Source organism: Aedes aegypti, chromosome 3 (assembly GCF_002204515.2).
Source record: "Aedes aegypti strain LVP_AGWG chromosome 3, AaegL5.0 Primary Assembly, whole genome shotgun sequence".
Classification (NCBI taxonomy): Eukaryota; Metazoa; Arthropoda; class Insecta; order Diptera; family Culicidae; genus Aedes; species Aedes aegypti.
Window position 1 is genome coordinate 22,892,124 of NC_035109.1, and position 19,558 is coordinate 22,911,681.

General features: G+C 37.1%; 1 protein-coding gene across 2 annotated transcripts in view; it reads left to right on the forward strand.

The window, feature by feature from the left end:
• Positions 1–3,864: 3,864 nt before the first annotated feature.
• The window catches only part of LOC5572241 (histone-lysine N-methyltransferase ash1), a 53,019-nt gene continuing 37,325 nt past the window's right edge, over positions 3,865–19,558 (forward strand). Inside the window, exons 1-2 of one of the 2 annotated variants that reach the window (XM_021851534.1) lie at positions 3,865–4,138; positions 4,287–4,450. The gene's annotated coding sequence lies outside the window, so the exon portion shown is untranslated. Of the gene's footprint in view, positions 4,451–19,558 lie in introns of both variants that reach the window. The other variant, XM_021851535.1, reaches the window with a different exon arrangement.

Here is a 19,558-nt window from a genome sequence, read left to right on the forward strand (position 1 = left end):
TCGAATCGAAATCGAATCGAAATCGAATCGAAATCGAATCGAAATCGAATCGAAATCGAATCGAAATCGAATCGAAATCGAATCGAAATCGAATCGAAATCGAATCGAAATCGAATCGAAATCGAATCGAAATCGAATCGAAATCGAATCGAAATCGAATCGAAATCGAATCGAAATCGAATCGAAATCGAATCGAAATCGAATCGAAATCGAATCGAAATCGAATCGAAATCGAATCGAAATCGAATCGAAATCGAATCGAATCGAAATCGAATCGAAATCGAATCGAAATCGAATCGAAATCGAATCGAAATCGAATCGAAATCGAATCGAAATCGAATCGAAATCGAATCGAAATCGAATCGAAATCGAATCGAAATCGAAATCGAATCGAAATCGAATCGAAATCGAATCGAAATCGAATCGAAATCGAATCGAAATCGAATCGAAATCGAATCGAAATCGAATCGAAATCGAATCGAAATCGAATCGAAATCGAATCGAAATCGAATCGAAATCGAATCGAAATCGAATCGAAATCGAATCGAAATCGAATCGAAATCGAATCGAAATCGAATCGAAATCGAATCGAAATCGAATCGAAATCGAATCGAAATCGAATCGAAATCGAATCGAAATCGAATCGAAATCGAATCGAAATCGAATCGAAATCGAATCGAAATCGAATCGAAATCGAATCGAAATCGAATCGAAATCGAATCGAAATCGAATCGAAATCGAATCGAAATCGAATCGAAATCGAATCGAAATCGAATCGAAATCGAATCGAAATCGAATCGAAATCGAATCGAAATCGAATCGAAATCGAATCGAAATCGAATCGAAATCGAATCGAATCGAATCGAAATCGAATCGAAATCGAATCGAAATCGAATCGAAATCGAATCGAAATCGAATCGAAATCGAATCGAAATCGAATCGAAATCGATCGAAATCGAATCGAAATCGAATCGAAATCGAATCGAAATCGAATCGAAATCGAATCGAAATCGAATCGAAATCGAATCGAAATCGAATCGAAATCGAATCGAAATCGAATCGAAATCGAATCGAAATCGAATCGAAATCGAATCGAAATCGAATCGAAATCGAATCGAAATCGAATCGAAATCGAATCGAAATCGAATCGAAATCGAATCGAAATCGAATCGAAATCGAATCGAAATCGAATCGAAATCGAATCGAAATCGAATCGAAATCGAATCGAAATCGAATCGAAATCGAATCGAAATCGAATCGAAATCGAATCGAATCGAATCGAAATCGAATCGAAATCGAATCGAAATCGAATCGAAATCGAATCGAAATCGAATCGAAATCGAATCGAAATCGAATCGAATCGAAAATCGAATCGAAATCGAATCGAAATCGAATCGAAATCGAATCGAAATCGAATCGAAATCGAAATCGAAATCGAATCGAAATCGAATCGAAATCGAATCGAAATCGAATCGAAATCGAATCGAAATCGAATCGAAATCGAATCGAAATCGAATCGAAATCGAATCGAAATCGAATCGAAATCGAAATCGAAATCGAATCGAAATCGAATCGAAATCGAATCGAAATCGAATCGAAATCGAATCGAAATCGAATCGAAATCGAAATCGAAATCGAATCGAAATCGAATCGAAATCGAATCGAAATCGAATCGAAATCGAATCGAAATCGAATCGAAATCGAATCGAAATCGAATCGAAATCGAATCGAAATCGAATCGAAATCGAATCGAAATCGAATCGAAATCGAATCGAAATCGAATCGAAATCGAATCGAAATCGAATCGAAATCGGAATCGAAATCGAATCGAAATCGAATCGAAATCGAATCGAAATCGAATCGAAAATCGAATCGAAATCGAATCGAAATCGAATCGAAATCGAATCGAAATCGAATCGAAATCGAATCGAAATCGAATCGAAATCGAATCGAAATCGAATCGAAATCGAATCGAAATCGAAATCGAAAATCGAATCGAAATCGAATCGAAATCGAATCGAAATCGAATCGAAATCGAATCGAAATCGATCGAAATCGAATCGAAATCGAATCGAAATCGAATCGAAATCGAATCGAAATCGAATCGAAATCGAATCGAAATCGAATCGAAATCGAATCGAAATCGAATCGAAATCGAATCGAAATCGAATCGAAATCGAATCGAATCGAATCGAAATCCGAATCGAAAATCGAATCGAAATCGAATCGAAATCGAATCGAACGAATCGAAATCGAAAAATCGAATCGAAATCGAATCGAAATCGAATCGAATCGAATCGAATCGAATCGAAATCGAATCGAAATCGAATCGAAATCGAATCGAAATCGGAATCGACGAAATCGAATCGAAATCGAATCGAAATCGAATCGAATCGAATCGAAATCGAATCGAAATCGAATCGAAATCGAATCGAAATCGAATCGAAATCGAATCGAAATCGAATCGAAATCGAATCGAAATCGAATCGAAATCGAATCGAAATCGAATCGAAATCGAATCGAAATCGAATCGAAATCGAATCGAAATCGAATCGAAATCGAATCGAAATCGAATCGAAATCGAATCGAAATCGAATCGAAATCGAATCGAAATCGAATCGAAATCGAATCGAAATCGAATCGAAATCGAATCGAAATCGAATCGAAATCGAATCAAAATCGAATCAAAATCGAATCGAAAATCGAATCGAAATCGAATCGAAATCGAATCGAAATCGAATCGAATCGAATCGAAAATCGAATCGAAATCGAATCGAAATCGAATCGAAATCGAATCGAAATCGAATCGAAATCGAATCGAAATCGAATCGAATCGAATCGAAATCGAATCGAAATCGAATCGAAATCGAATCGAAATCGAATCGAAATCGAATCGAAATCGAATCGAATCGAAATCGAATCGAAACCGAATCGAATCGAAATCGAATTGAAATTGAATCAAAATCGAATCAAAATCGAATCGAAATCGAATCGAAATCGAATCGAAATCGAATCGAAATCGAATCGAAATCGAATCGAAATCGAATCGAAATCGAATCGAAATCCAATCCAAATCCAATCCAAATCCAATCATAATCCAATCCAAATCCAATCCAAATCCCATCCAAATCCAAACCAAATCCAATCAAAATCCAATTCTAATCCAATCGAAATATAATCAAAATCTTGTACAAATGCAATCCAAATAATCCTAATCCAATCGAAATTTATTCGAAATATGATTTAATTCTACAAACCGTCAGATCAAAATGGATTACAATTCGAATGCATTACAAATGGAATACAAATTTCATCTAAATCTAATACGTTTAAAATCGTTAGCACATCGAATAGAAATGCATTCTAAATTTTGCGTTTTTCGTTTGGGTGTTTAAGCGCCAACTGTTATACACGCAGTGGCGCCAATAAACGTCAAACTCATGTGTCTTCTTCACATTCCAATCAACACATCCAAACAGGGTTGTTGTCAAAACACGACGATTAGAGCCAGTAACTTGAAAGGGATTATTCATATATTACTTTCAACCCTTGTTTGCATATTTCTAGTTGCCATGGCCTTCTACGATGTCTCAAGCATTGAATGAAATTGTTTCCTAATTGATGATAATGATTCATTCGACATTAGATGCCATTACTCAACATTAGATGCCATTACATGAATGACCCCGAATGTTTAAGGTGAAAGACTCTTTGCCTGGCCATGTTTCGTAACATCGATGCATCCAAAACAGAGCCGATCTCACACACACCACCTTAACCTTCGATGCAAAGCGCGTTCGTGCCACACAGCAAGAGTCAAAATAAACGCTTCCGTGTGTTGGTGAGAGCGCGCGTTCCTATTTGGAGGAACAGTTTTGATGATGGTGAACTTTTTTCCAAACCGCGAACACTTACAGCAGTGACGGAGAAATTTTCTGTCAATATTTACGCCAGTTTGTCGCGCTCGAAAGTGGCCAAAGTGCGTCGCAAAGTGTAGCCCGGGACGTTACGCGCCGGAAGCAAATGGATTCGAGCGGTTCCGTGCGCGATTCGGTGGTGAAAAAGTGAACTTTCTTTCATGTCGAGTGGCCCCTTTCCGTAGTCGAGCAGAGTTGATTGGGACTCTGTTGGTTTGTTGGTTGGTTGGTTGGGAGTTTGACAGACGGCAGTACAGTAGGCTGCGCCAGACGCCATTTTAGAATTTTTATTTTGCCTTCAAGTGAGCGAGCGGGCAGTATTTTGCCTAGAGTGAAGAAGTGAAAATATATATTATTTGGTGCGGGCAGGTTTTGGAATTCTGGCGAGCGGGGGTGTTATGTAAATTGGGATTCGGTGAAGTGAGTGAAATTTTCGGGAAATGGGCAGTGAAGGAGATCCATTTGGCGGTTTTGCGTTGGAAGTGCAGTGGAGGGAACAGTAGTGACTGGCAAGGTGAAAAGTGCTGATTGAGGTAAGAACCGTGAGTGCTTTCAAGTGACCTGGATTTATGCTTTTCGAAATGGAATTTTTATTAGTGAGTTGTATCTGTGTACAAGACAACCAGTTTCACTAGGTTTGCAGTACAGTTAGATGGAAAGTATGCTGCGCTATGCACCGAGGGATCAAGTAAACGAATTATGATGTTATTTTCTTGTTTATCAAACGTGTACAAGACTGGTGTTTTTGTTGTGGATGCATATCTCATTAGGTTGAGGTTATGCCCCAAATGACCGAAGCTTTCTGTCTGTCTCTCTGTCAATCTGTCTCCTGTCAGTCTGCGGTAATTAGGCAACTTGTTATCTGCCTTGTGCAGTAGCTGCCTGCCTATTTCAAGGCTGCCGCTAGACGTCGTCATTTGGAACCCTTGTTGTTCTACGTTGATGACAGCTGGGTTAGCTTTGACCTCATTTTTTTGTCGCAGATAAAAAATAAGCAACTGCAATGGCCCACTTTGATCGATCCAGTTCCACGAGAGCAAAACAACCCAATATGGGAATGATTCGTTAGTTGTTCATTAGTTGATTGACGATAAGCAATTCTAAGAAACATAAAGAATTTGATTTATTGCGATTTCATACCTCATTTCAAGAAATAAAAATCATGCACGCAAAAGAAACGATTGCTCTTACCAACTTTATGCATGCCCATCGTTCAACTCATCATGGTAGTGGTTTCGCCTTAACCCTTTTTCGATCTAGTGTGCAGTGCATCGAAAGTCTTCCATTGCCGTGGCGACGGTGTATTCGTGATAAAGGCAAACCAAACTTCCGAAAGCTGAAAACCCATACGTCATCAGTATGGTTATCGCAGGTTTCGAGTTTTTGGGAAGCGCGCGCTCTGACTCTACATATCGAACGTAACCACGCACAGCGCGAGCTTCGGATGGGTGAATAACTACCAAAACAATTTGGAAACCTTGGTGGAGGTGTGCGCTGCACACCAGAAGAGAGATAACGGGTGCAAGGAATTTTGAAAACGCGCGCGCGCTCTCGTTTGGTTTGATACAGGGAGTAGTTGTATTTCAAGATGCAGCGCAGCGCCACTCTAGCTGGCAGATTGCAGGAAGAAAGAGAAAGGTGGCCATATTAAGTGAGGCGCAAAACATGAATGCCATGAGTGCATGCAAGAGCGACGGGCGAAGATAACAGCCGCCGGTTCGACGACCTTTCTGCGCACCTTTCGGATCGCGATAGGACAAAAACGTTGCATATCTATGATTTTTGTGTGATAAGATCTTAGCAGGCCGGTGAGGTATTTAGTTTTTGAAGTACTAACTTATTCAAGCGTATTCTAGAATGACGATACGTAGCATGATCGAATTCTCTTCATCGATCATCTATTTCACAAGAAACAAGTTTGATTGCTATTTCCCATTTCAGAACGCATTCGTTTTCACGTGCAAAAACGCTATTAAATAAGCATCATTATCATCCATGCGTCTATTTCAAGATTGTTTGATAATGTAAGCTATGACAATATGAACGACACAAACTTTGAGGCTCCATTCATTATTTTAACCCTTGAGGCTAGGTTAAAATTGTGACACGCAATTTCAATTTAAAGCTAAGTATTGCTGTGCGCGTTTGAAATGCAAATATCAAATGCGGGAACACCAAATGCGGTAAGATTTTTGGCAAGAAATGCGATGTCAATGATAGATTTTTCTTGCTACGGCGGCTGTGATTTATATAATCATTGCTAGGTGTCCTTTGATTGTTTTGTGTTACCGCATTCGGAGGACGTTTAGTCAACATTTGCATCACAAATGCAAACAGCAATATGATGTTTCGCTAAAGAAAAGAAAATAAATGACTGACTGGATCAAGAAACTTCCTACATAGAGCCCTTTTAAAATGACATTTCTTCTTAACTCCGTGTTGCGATCAGAAAACTGTGACTTTCTGGACCATTTCTGGGAAGAAGAGGGTCATTTTTTAACGCAGAAAAATACATAAGAATCGAAGAGGAGTCTAAGATATCTTCATACTTTATCATGTCATTATGCACCATTTTCATATGTTTGCATTTCATAGATGATTCACCCTTCTTTCAAAAATAAGCTGTTCTTTCAACGTATCTTTTCAGCTTGTTATGGCTGAACTGGCTAAATTTGGCTACAACTATATAACTCTACTTTTAACGTCCGACTGTCGGTTCTCCATCCAAAACATATTAAATAAGCAATGAGTAGAATTTTGAATACGATTAGTTGTGCTACTTTTCGCCGAGTGTCAATTCACCGAATGTCGTTTCCACAAACGTCAATCAACCGAATGCAAATCCCCCGTATACACCCGATTCTGTTTTTGTACGGTACGCATCCCCCGTGCCAAAACAGAATCGGGTGTATCTCTTTTTCTAGAATGACCTATTCCGGATCATCTGATTTTACCCTTCTTTATTTGGTTGTCGATTCTTTCGAGTTCCACCGATCTTTGCAATTTTGGCCAAATGTGCTTAGTCGAAAATGACCAAAATCTTCTTATTGTTTATTGTTCTTTCTAGTGTATTACCCTGGAATTGCATTCGGGGTACAGACAAATAGCATAATCAAGCAAATTCAAAGGACAAGTAGATCTATGCAGGTTCGGATCTGCTTCGCAAATCTCACGCTTGAGATTATGATGCAAAATCACTCAATCAACTCAAATCGTAAAAAATGATTCAGTCGCAAAACCCGTCAAAATCTCGTGAAACCCGAATGTTGTTGTTAACGTTAGCATTGGCGTAGCTAGGATTTTTTTCTGGAGGGGGCCTAGGGGGGACCTGGCAAACTCTTGGTTTACAGAAGTAATGTCGGTCACAATAATCACGATTTTCACAAACTTCGTGATTTGCATAGATTTGTATTGATTTAATTTATTTGTGATTTTGTCTCATATTGCTGCACAATGATACTTGTAAATTTAAATTTTCACTACGGAAAATATTCATTTCTTGTCTAATCCAATAAAAAAACCGTCAAGAATTCTTCCAGAGAACACATGAGGAATATCCCTTTGTTATTCTTCCATAAATTCTTCAAGTATCGAAGATTTCTTTATGAATGGTTTCCGTACTTTTCCAATGCATTTTCCAAGAACTCCTTTACCTATTTTCAATGATTTATTCCTGGGATTCTCACTGGAAATCTGGGATTAGGGGCTGTCCATTTATTACGTAAGACATTTTTCGGGGTTTTTCACCCCCGCCCCCCCCCCCCCCCACTTGTAAGATTTTTTGTATGAAAATTAAAAATAATTTGTATGGCACTTAAGAAATCTCAGACCCCCTCCCCCCATAAACCCTTACGTAATTAATGGACCGCCCCTTAGTAGTTATTATTCGACAGATTTCTTATTCTTGAAGCTTCTCTATGCTTTCTGATTTTACCACAAAATTTCTAGAAGCATATGTATCAAATTGCTTAAAATAATCTCTTGAAGAATTCAGAATTTGAGGGCCCTATTTTATAAGTTGAGTCGATCAAAATGACTCGACTGGAGTCACTGTCGACTAAAAAAATCGCTCGACTTAGCTCTGTCACTCGAGTTTTTCGACAATTGTCACTCTATGTGACTGAATTACTATGGGTGTCGACAGGTGACATCTGAAATATGCATGCTTACTTTGATCGACAGTGATTATAGACGAGTCACATGATTCTGTTCGATTTACAAAATAGACCCCTGAATCACTTTCCATGATGATCCTATACGTAGGGGAACATGGTCCAATTCGGACCTAGTAGCAGTTTTTTTGGTCATATCTTTTCAGCACGATGAAAGGCATGGATAGTTTTATGTTTTCGCGAAAGCCTGATTAAGCGCGCACACTTTTTGCTCAGAGAGTTTTGTGATATCTCCTACCAGGACATGACGAGACATGTTTCAACCAAATTCTTCACCCAATAATTTATCGTTTTTTTTTTATTGCACTTCTTATTGCACATAAATTCTTTGAGTTTAAAATCTCATCCAGTTGTTCATTAATAATTAAATAATCATTAAAACCGTCTTCAAGATCATCAAGCAAGGATTCGTTCCACGAATTCTTCACCAAATTTCTTCCAATTTTGCCTTTGAGATTCTTCCTAAAGTTTCTCTTCATATTCCTTAAACATATCTCTTAAAAATTCTTCAAGGATTGCTTCAAGAAATCATAGTAAAAAATTGTCCAGGGTTGATTTATCCAGGTTACTCTAAGGATTCCTCCTAATATTTCACAAGATTTTCTTAAACAATTAAATAAGATTCAATTGGGAAAATATTTTTCGAGATTTCTCAGAGAAGTTCTCTACAGATCTATTTGCATTTTTTCACAGAAAGTTCTAAGTGTTTCATTGAATTCATCCAAAAATCAATTCAAACTCCTCGCATGCCTTCAAAGTTCTCATTGGAAAATTTCTTCAAAAATAACTAAGAAAAATTTTCAAAATTAAAACATTCGTATAAAGTTTCTAGGGAAATGTAGGTAATCTATCATAAATTTTTCCACGAAAACTAAAAAAAAATCACGAGTGATTTGTATAGGGATTATGTCGGAGAACTATATTATTGTTTCTCTGGAATGTCGTCCAACGATTCCTCTAAAAAAATCCACAGAGCTCCATCCAAGTATTTTCTAGAGATTTTGTTTGTGGAGGAATTCCTGATGGACTTTCAGAAATCGGTAACCATACTTATAAAAATTCTGCAATTTTAAACGATTCCTAGATTTTTCTCTTTAGATTCTTTAAAATGTTGATTTTTAGAGTATCAAAAAAATTTCGTCGAAGTTGTTCAAGAAATTCCTCTATAATCCGGGGATTTGAAGTAGAATTTACAGAAAAAAATATAGTACAAAGTGTGAAAATTTCTGAAGGACTTTTGATAAACTTCGCGATATAATTTTTAATACATGGTTTTGTGAACCTATATGAAAAAAATTGACAAAGTCAAGTCAATGCAATTTTTGGAGGAATTGCGAAGAAAAAGATTGAACTTTTAGAGCCACAATTTTTTTTTTTTAGTCATATCCGGGAACATATTCTGGAATCAATTTGTGGATAAGACATAGGAGGAATGGTTGTCCTTCAGGAGGAATTTACGTTGAAAGTATGAACTAATCGCACATTTTTATTTGACTTATTTCCGAAAGATTTGTAGTAAAAGCTATGCTAGCTTCGATATTCTATGAGAAATTTGATTATACTAAAGTTTTTGAGCATATAAAACTTTGTATTTGAAAAACGTAGCCAAGAGTTTATGCAATAAGTTTATTCATGAGAAATTATTTAAAAAAAATTATGCGAAATCAAAGAAAGTATTTAATGCAAGATAAACAAGTATGGCTGATTTTGTTGGACTTTTCTTAAAAGTCTTAGCTAGGTTGAAATTTCTGGAAAAGATCTGTAACGAATTCGCCAAAAATCCCAAATATCTTCTGACTTAGAAGCTCCTGTAGTAATTTTGCTTATTTCTCAATTAATTTTATCGAACATTATACGAGTTGTATACGAATTTTCAGGATACTGACGCATTTTAGTATAACAATATTTTTTGCAATGGAGGTATCGAAAACTGCGCTTATCGCACATAACATTAAGCTGGTTCTATCGGTTACCAATTGAGCGACAACCGGATGGTTAATATTTCGGTTGTTGCGCGATTCACCGAAGTCAGAACCGCTACACTGATGCTGTGTACGACAAGCAAGGTTCTCCCACTATTGATGTACAAAATAAAATAACTACTTAAAAAAATTATTATTTAATTATAAAGGTTTTTCTTCACGATAGAATCATGTTATATATTTATTTTTGATGTTCATATATATTATCATCCAAAATTTCTGGGGGGGGGGGGGCTGGATGGTTCTGGAGGGGGCCTGGCCCCCCTGCCCCCCCCCCCCCCCCCTGTTCCTATGCCAATGAACGTTAGAGAGGATTACTATAATTTTACCAGACTAACAAGAAATTATTGCCGTGTGTGAGTAAACTGTGGAAATACGAGACAATGAGTCAAAAAAGTGATCCAACTCATCCATGATTTTTTGACTGCTGAGTTGCGTGATTGAGAACTCACGCATGAAAAATCTCAAGGGTGAGTTATGAGAAATTGAGTTTTTCACAACACTGCTTAGGAACAATACAATGAGTGTATGTTGCGAAAAAAATGAAGCAATTTGGTAAAGCCGTCGTTGGGTAATGAGCATTTGGGTTTCTGGTACCACGCTGGCCATATATAGATCTTGAAAACTTCAAAAAACATTATATCGTAATTATCCAACAATACTTAACTGGTTTGTATGATTTTTCCAGAGTGGCCTACCACTGCACTGTGTAGTCCAAATTTAATTTTTTTTTTTGATAAATTAACCAAAACAAAATGGCCGCAAAATACGTTTTATATGGAGAATGTCGCACAGTATTTCGATAGGCCGAAATCGTGAACTTAATTCAGTAGAGTTTGATATTTTTTGTGTTAAAGAAATGTTGTTCATTGTAAATATGTTCTGCAACTTTTGATTTGAAATGGTGTACATGTTCTTTTTCTGTGTCTTTGTGTGCCTTAGTAACTTCTGCTACGTGTTCTTTAAAACGTGTATTGAGAGTCCGTTTTGTTTGTCCTATGTAAATTTTATTGCAGTGATCGCATGTAATTTGGTAAACGCCTGATTTATATAAACTGTCAATTGGGTCTTTCGTTGAACCTAGGAGAGTTTGGAGTTGGTTGTGTCTACTGGTAACAACTAACTCGAAACCAAACTTTCGTAGGATTGGGTGTAGCTTTTTTGTTTCATCGTTGTAATTGACGGCTATACGTTTGAGAATTGGTTGTTCTTTTGTCAGAGTAGTAAGTGAACGTTTGTATTGTTCTCGTGTTCTTTTGTCAATGAGTTGTTTTATTGTTTGTCTTGTATAACCGTTTAATTGTCCTGTTTCAGAAATGTAGTTGAGTTCCTTTCTTCTACCAGTTTCACTGAGGGGGATTGTTAGCATTCGATGTATCATGTGATTGAAGGAAGACATTTTGAGTTGGTGTGTGTGATTTGATGTGTTTGGAATAATACGTTGAGTGTTAGTTGGTTTTCAAATGTAAGTGATGAGTGCTCCTTTACAATAAGTAAGTCCAAGAAAGGCAATTTGTTATCCTGTTCCACTTCGTAAGTAAATTCAATGTTTTTGTGAGCCTTATTAATTGTTTCTAAAGTTTGGGATAAGGTGTGTTTTTTAACTATGCTGAAAACATCATTAACGTATCTCCACCAGATTTTCGGGAGCTGGTTTTTATCTTTTAATCGTTTCTCTAAATTTGCCATAAAAATCTCACTTAAAAATGGAGAAAGAGGGTTTCCCATTGGGGCTCCATTTAACTGTTTATAAGTTTCATATCTAAAGGAAACATAGTTTTCTTGCATGCAAAGTTTAGTTAATTTAATATATGTACCTACTTGTTTTATCCAATCTGTGCCTTCATATTGACTAAGTAGCCAATCTTCTAATAGGCTTATGGCCTCTTTAACAGGTATGCTAAGGAATAAAGATTTGACATCAAAAGAAACTAAAATTTCATCATCGGCTATTTTTAGATTTTTCAAACAAAACAACAATAAATTACTAAACAAAGATCAAGGAAATGGGTACTCTTGGCTGTTTAAACTTATACCTAACCTTCACACACACACAATACATAAACACATTAATTGACCACCTGCCAAACAAGCAGGAATTTCTAATTTTGACAATCCTTTCATTTGATTAGGTACACAATTAAAAAATGACCCCCTGAATACGATTACAGGTAGAATCTAGTTCTAACATACCCACACACTTTTTTTCTAGTATAAATAATAGATCCATGCGATGTTCTCTTCAAGTCGAGCACTCGACACTGAAGAATTCTGTAAGTCGCAGACGAAATAGGCCTATCTGTCAAGATAAGCAACACATATTAGAGTTTAAAGGTATTTGCTCGCCTTACTAGTGATTTTAGTATTTTACACTTTTGCAAAAGTGAAGTGTTAAAGTTCAATTTATAGTTTTAAACATAATCCCTCCCCTAAATTTAATATAAAAATTGTAGGGTAAATGTTAGTTCGCAACTTTGCTGCAGTGAAATTTAAATTTTTGAAATGACGATCTTTAAATATGGTATGTTTGGCAAAATATGAAGGTATTTTATGAACGATCCTTCAAAAACCATTTTACTCAAATATTTTGAAAATGTGATGTTTTTGGTAGCAAAATTTTTCTACAAAATTGTGTAAACTGTCAGAATGAATCATTTTCTCGACACTAGGGCTCTAAAATGTAAGAGAAAGTAATTATAGTAATTCAAGTGCAAATATCAATCACTTTGGGGGTCGTATATGTTTTCGGGTGGCAAGTGGTGACAGATGAAACCAACTGGGATTTCAAATATATCATAGGTAGTTGTTCATCTCGATAGTGCCACGATTAACCACGAGTATCTCATTAAGTTAACAGGATTTTTATCAGGGTCAATGTAGGCACAGATAACAGATTTTGTCACATTGCCTACATCACAGATAACAGATGTTGAAGTCCGATTGTAAAACTGTGTAAGACAATTAACGGTAATTTTGAAAGGCAACACAAGTAGTAACATCGTGGTGGCGCTATCATCGCTAAGTTTCCATGACGTTGTCAGTGGTGAATATGTAATATTTCAAGATACTGATATTCACCACTGATTGACGCAATTCGCCGTGTGGCGGCGCTAGTGATTGCAAGAAACTTCAATTTGAATATTTACACAGGTTTTCAGAAAAAAATTTGTTCTAGCAATTGTTTGTTGGTCTCTGCTGAAAAATACCAAATCGATTCCAAAATTCCTTAGCTTTATAATCGATTTGGTATTTTCCAACTTAGGACTTCGTTAGGCTCTACCAAGGATCCGGTAAACACACTAAACACTAAATCAGCTGCTCCCACTGCAGCAAGGTCTACATTGGTCAAACAAAGCGGTCTCTCGAGGTTAGATTCAAAGAACACTTAGCGGAAATAGGAAAAGCTCAGAAGACGATAGACAAGGGGATGACATACGATTTCAAATCTAAGGTGGCAGAACATATCTTTTCAGAATGACATACAATTACGACGGCCGATATCAAAATTTTGAGGAATGTTTCTTCTCCTTGGAAACTGGATGAGGCGGAGAGTCTGGAAATTTGCAAACAGGTACCTACGACGCTATTCAACAGAGACAACGGCAACGGCAATACATGGCTATTCAACTAATCGTTCCCGTGATATACCTTTCAGCACTTAAAGTTTCAACAAAAAAGGGATGAAATGTACCTAAAGATCTGTAACTCGGTAGCTCAGGGATTGTGGATCACAGGGTCGTTCAACGTGACTTGTCTCTCACATCTCCAGCTGAGGACATTTTTCTTGAATAGGACCACTGTTCAAAGTAAACTTACCCACTGGTGTTTCACAAATAGGCACAATACAAACATTGAAATACGGAAAACACAAATTAAATTCGGGGATTCCAAAAAGGCGAGGCCTGATGGCTCCTTTTGAGCCCGGCAAAGCGGAAAATAACAAGAAGTGGTGGAAATATCTTAACCCAGGGCTATGCTCTCGAAATTAGCTACCACTGTGGTTCTTCTAACAGTATAACATATTTATTTAAATGACGTCACATCTTCTGGGGTCAATACTTGCGGTTTTGATGAATGGTAGCTTGTGGTTTGGGAACCTCTGGTTTGCACTGGTTGATGGATACATCCGGCAGTGAAGCCCGATCGACAATAACACAGGCAGGAAGATGGCGGCCATGATGATACCCTGATCGATTGCTGATTTTCGACAACCCATGCCGAAGTGATGAAATGGGTTCGGATGCCGTCGAAGATGATGGTTGGTGACATGAAAGCACATCCTCGAAACGTTGATCCAGATGTAGGGGGGAGGGGGGGGGGGGGGGGGGTGGGGGTTCTAGGGGCGCCATTCCAACGCCTACTTGTGGAGATGCTACTCCCAGGAAAAATCCTTCATGCTTCGGAAGTCTCAATATTACGAACTTGGTATTGGACCACTCCTCTAAAGCCATAAACACTGGCACTTTTGGCTGCAATTTACTGGCGCTGAACTTCGGTGGGTCTTTCGGCGTCGCTAGTAGCATCCGATGAACTGCTTATTAGAAATTCGCTCCAAAGAGAAGAAAAAGGTCCATTGCTTGGACCTAACCACAGATTAGACCCTGTGACGTCATATTTATCACTATCTGATTTGTTTCACAAAAGTATTACCTTTTTCTTGTTGGTTTTTAACTTGTTTGTTGTACTGTTCTTGTTCCTTGAGGTTTTAACACAATAACTATAAGTTTTAACATATTATTTTAGGCTTTATCTAACAAATACTAACACTGATCTTACGTTTGCATGATTTAACCCCTTCTGACTACTAATTTTAACCGTACTAACAATACGTTAGATAGTAGGTTGCACTAACGGACTAACAATCATTTTTTGAAGAACCTATTATGAAGAGACAATGGCCCAGAATTAAAACACTTGCACCACATGAGGTAATCAGATCTAACCTCCAAAATGAATAAAAGGCTACACACGCGCGCACTTCTAAACCGTTCTAGAATCACCAGCCAAAAGAGATCTGAATCTAGGAATGTTGGCGTATTTATAGGAAAGCTAAGACCAGCTAGCATAACTTTTGTGGTTTTCGCATGATAAAAACGATACATGCCTGTATTGACGCTACCGGCGCTCCACCTGTGGGTTGGAATTGTCATTTAAATATAAAGCTTGGTTCACACTATTCAATTTCGTGCAGTCACTCAAGCATGACAGATGGCCGTGAGAGTGGAGATGCCATTGACTCACACATCAAGTCTAATGTATGAGTGCTGCTAGCTCCATTTGTTTTAGTAGCTTACTTGGGATAAGGGCGTATTAGGTTATGGGATGGGAAATTGTAGACTTGTGGTGGAGCCAACAAGCTAAACATGGAACCGACGGTTACAGATCATAAATTTTAAGTTTAAAAAAATGGGTAATGAAATACGTTTATACCTAGTGTTAATATATAATGTGTGTATACGATGGTTTTCTTCAAGTCGAGTCTAAGTACACAACACTGAAGACGGCCTTACAGTTGAGGTCAAAATACGCGTATCTGTCAAAGGATACAAACTCTAGTGGAATTAAATGGTATAGTACTAAATTCGGTTTTTCATCTACTTCTAGGTATTCTACTAAACAGCTCGAAGATTTATTACCTTGATTGTTGCCTTCAAAGTAATCATTCGCATTATAAGTACTGAATCTTATATGGAAGTAGAATCAACACTATTATGTAAGAGACAAAATGTCGCATAATTACTAAAATAAACATCTTTAGATACAAGAGACATTTTGATTGCACATCGCAAATATTAATTAATACTTATAAAAATGGATTCAGCTGGATTTTAGAATGATAGCAATGACCATTGGCAACATTCGGTTCATTATCATATCTCATAGCACCGAAAATAGACATTGAATATCAAGCAATCAATCCACCGCCTCGTAGCGCTTTTCGTATGAATTTCGCACTTTTGTATGAGCTTGTTACACCTTAAGGACACCCACCCACCCCATCAGCGTAATGGAATTCGGAAATGGGCCCGAATTAATTTCATCCATCTATAGAAATTAATAAATGATACATAATTCGATGCATCTGTTTTAATTTGAGGTAATTAACCATATTTGAATAGTTGGCCAAGAAGTCAAGTGTCAAGAAGAAATGAACTTATTGATTGTTGCATTTTTGTACGTCGATTTCAGAGCCCGATAGAAATTTTCGGTAGTTATATGTTGTCTGTTTGAAATATCCTACACAGAAAAAATATTTTATTTTCAATGAGATGTAAACTGAAGTCTACTGTAAAAATAAATCCAATTAGTGTGTTGTTACAGCATCATGTAAATTTAAATGAATATACATTCAATTTTCAACTAAAAATGGTTGAATATTACATGATCGTGTAAATTTAAAGCGAATTCAATTGAAAAATAATGGATTGGTCGTTGAAATTTAGGTTTATTTTGATGCTCTAAATATGTGTTGTAAACTTCAATTTACAACATTTTTTTAGCTGTGTAGAACCCGCTTTTCAGACCAAAGACCGGTACTCAAGATTATTACTTGGTTCACTTTGATTGAACGCATTTAAACCTTTTTGGCATTCAATGCCCTGACCAAACAAAACTTTAGGTTTCAAGCTACCATAATGTCACTGATTTCGGAATCAAAAGATATGGATTCTTCAGAGGGATGCCATCCTATTTTTCCTATGGGACTTATCAGGAAGAACAATTCATATTCCAGTATCAAATTCCACTCTCACACCTACACTCAGAAATACGGGTCGTCACAGAATGACTAAATTTTAGTAATTTTTGAGTATTTTCTATCTGCCTCTCTTTCATTCTGAAGGGAAATTTTATTCCTATTTGTCAATTCGCCTGGGTTGAAGCATCGCTAAGCTTCAACCCAGGCGAAATGACATTTAGTGTAGAAATTCACAGCAGAATGAAAAAGAGGCAGACAGAAAATAGTCATTAATGCATAAAGTTTAGTAATTCTGTGACTATTTTTATTTCTGAGTGTATAATTTTCGGATGTTTACCTTTCCCTGCGAGGGAAAACAGTACAAAACGCATGGCGCGCAACAAAATCTGCTAAAGCTGTTAAATGGTAATGGTCTGCGCTGCGCGAGATCAGCGGTATCGACAGCACCCTCCAAAATGACGCGGTAAAGGAACGACAGCTGATAATCTTTTTAAAAGAGGCTGGACTCTTTACCTTAATATGAGCCCTGCTAAGACCCTTGACCTGCAAACGAATACGAAATCACCACATTCCCTACCGTTACGACCCCGGTTATGACCCATGAACTCGATGCGGAACTTACACATCATTCGACAACACCAGTGAAACGAAGAACACCGCAACATACACTGTTAATTGTACAATGTAACTCCCTTTCCTCCTCTTTTCCTGCAAATTAACCCCCCCCCCCTCCTTTATATACGGGGATGAATCAGCCTCGGGCTGAATTTCCCCATAATAAAGAGTCAATCAATCAATCAATGAGCTGCAGAAACCACAATGTTTTTTTTTTTTTGATAATCAAACCATAAATATCAGACAAAATAAAAGAAGATTGATTCAATCTCTTCAGAACGACGCGCAAGTTATGCGTTGAATGGGGTCCTAAAACTTTGTTTTTATTGAATATTAACACGATAGAGCGGAGTAGTAAGAATACTTTGGCAAATTTCCCCCTCGAATAACGGCTATATCATAATAATATTTTATTTTTAAAATTGAGTCCTAATTTGAACCTTGACACTTTTGATCATGTTTGACTTTTAGTTAGTCGACAAAAACGCCACAGCGGTTCAACTTTTTTAACAATGGGGTTGTTCCTATCTGACATCTCAGAAGGGACACGGAAAACAAAATAGACCCAAAATTTGGGTCTAAGCAAAGCGGTGTGACAACATCTCAAAAACCGGAAACAATTGTGTTTTGGACTCAAAGTAAAGAAAAACGTTTAAATATTGAGTAAACATGTGTGTATGGCCAAAACTTAAGCGTTTGGTACTAAAATTGAGACAGGGCTGTAGGATCTTAATTATTAAATGGCACAAAACAGTAGAATAGATGTTCAAACAGTAGATGGATTATTCACAAATTTCATGACGCCGAAAATTGTAGTTTACGGAACAAGTTGCATAATGATGATTTATACAGCACGAGTCGTAAATTTATCCTACGAGGCTTGCCGAGTGGGATAATGACAACGAGTGCTGTAAAAATCGAGTTCTGCAACGAGTTACGTACAACATTTTTTGCAATTTCGTAGAAGACTACTTGAGGGTATCGGAAATGCATTCATCATTATTTTACAATTTCTGAAAAAATGGTGTTATGATACATTACGCAATTCAAAACAGTTGCGTAATGAGAAAACGTTGCGTAATGAATCATTACAGCACTGGTTTCAGTTGTGTAATGACTATTCCCGCACTGCATACTTCAGTGCAGGAAAGTAGTCCGTTTCATGACAGATTGGCATGATGAAAAACAGTCTATTACAATGAGAAATTGCAAAAATCCTATTTTTGACACTCACCCACCCCTCGGTTAACACCCAAGGTATTTCCACAATTGGGAATTTTAGCTTGTATTTGTTATTTATAGTTGTATTCCCATTAGTTAAACCTTAACTCATAAAAAAAAAACATGTCTATGGTGGGAGATCAAAAAAAAACTTGGAAAGTGTGTCATCTGTATCTAACGGTTATATAAGTTTTTTTTAAATAAATCAATATATTTTCATGCTATTGGACCCATTAGAATGTGAAGAAAACTTAAGGTGATTGGGTCGTCCATAAATATCGTTTCGCACTCAGGATTGCCAGGGGAAACGGGACGACCCCATATTTGAAAATGAAGTCCATACAAAAAGTGTGTTGTAGGGGAAGGGTGAAGGGGTGGAATAAATATGGCCAAATTTTAATACTATGTAAATTTCGTTTATGCCAATCATAAGTTTGTTCTTCAGTCCCAATGACAGACAAATATTGAACTCCGTCTATTACATGAGTTTACTGACTGATATTGCTGTCAGTTCTTTTTTGGTATTCTTGGATATCTGAAGTCACGTCTATCACGTTGGAGTTACTGTATCACTTATGCATATTTTTCGATTTTCCTGTTCTTCACTTCCTTTAAATGACCGTCTCTCTAATCGACAAATATGTGTTTGTTTTCAAGATAGTTCATAAATGGTATCATGGTTCTTACAAAAATTGTAAGCAGCTAATATGCTAAGCAATAAAACAGTAACTTTTCAGTGCTAAAATTAAAAACCGGTACTTTTCAGTGCTACTAAAACAGTACTTTCAGTAACTATTTTTTCTACAATTGAGTCCCTTTACGATCCTTGTTTGGACCCGTGCCTTCGATTTTTCGTTGGACCCGTTGGCGAAAGCTAGCGGTGGTAATCCTTCTTGGACACCACGTCTTGGGAAAAAAAAAACCTCTCGAAGGTCACGTCTTCTTTCGTTTTAT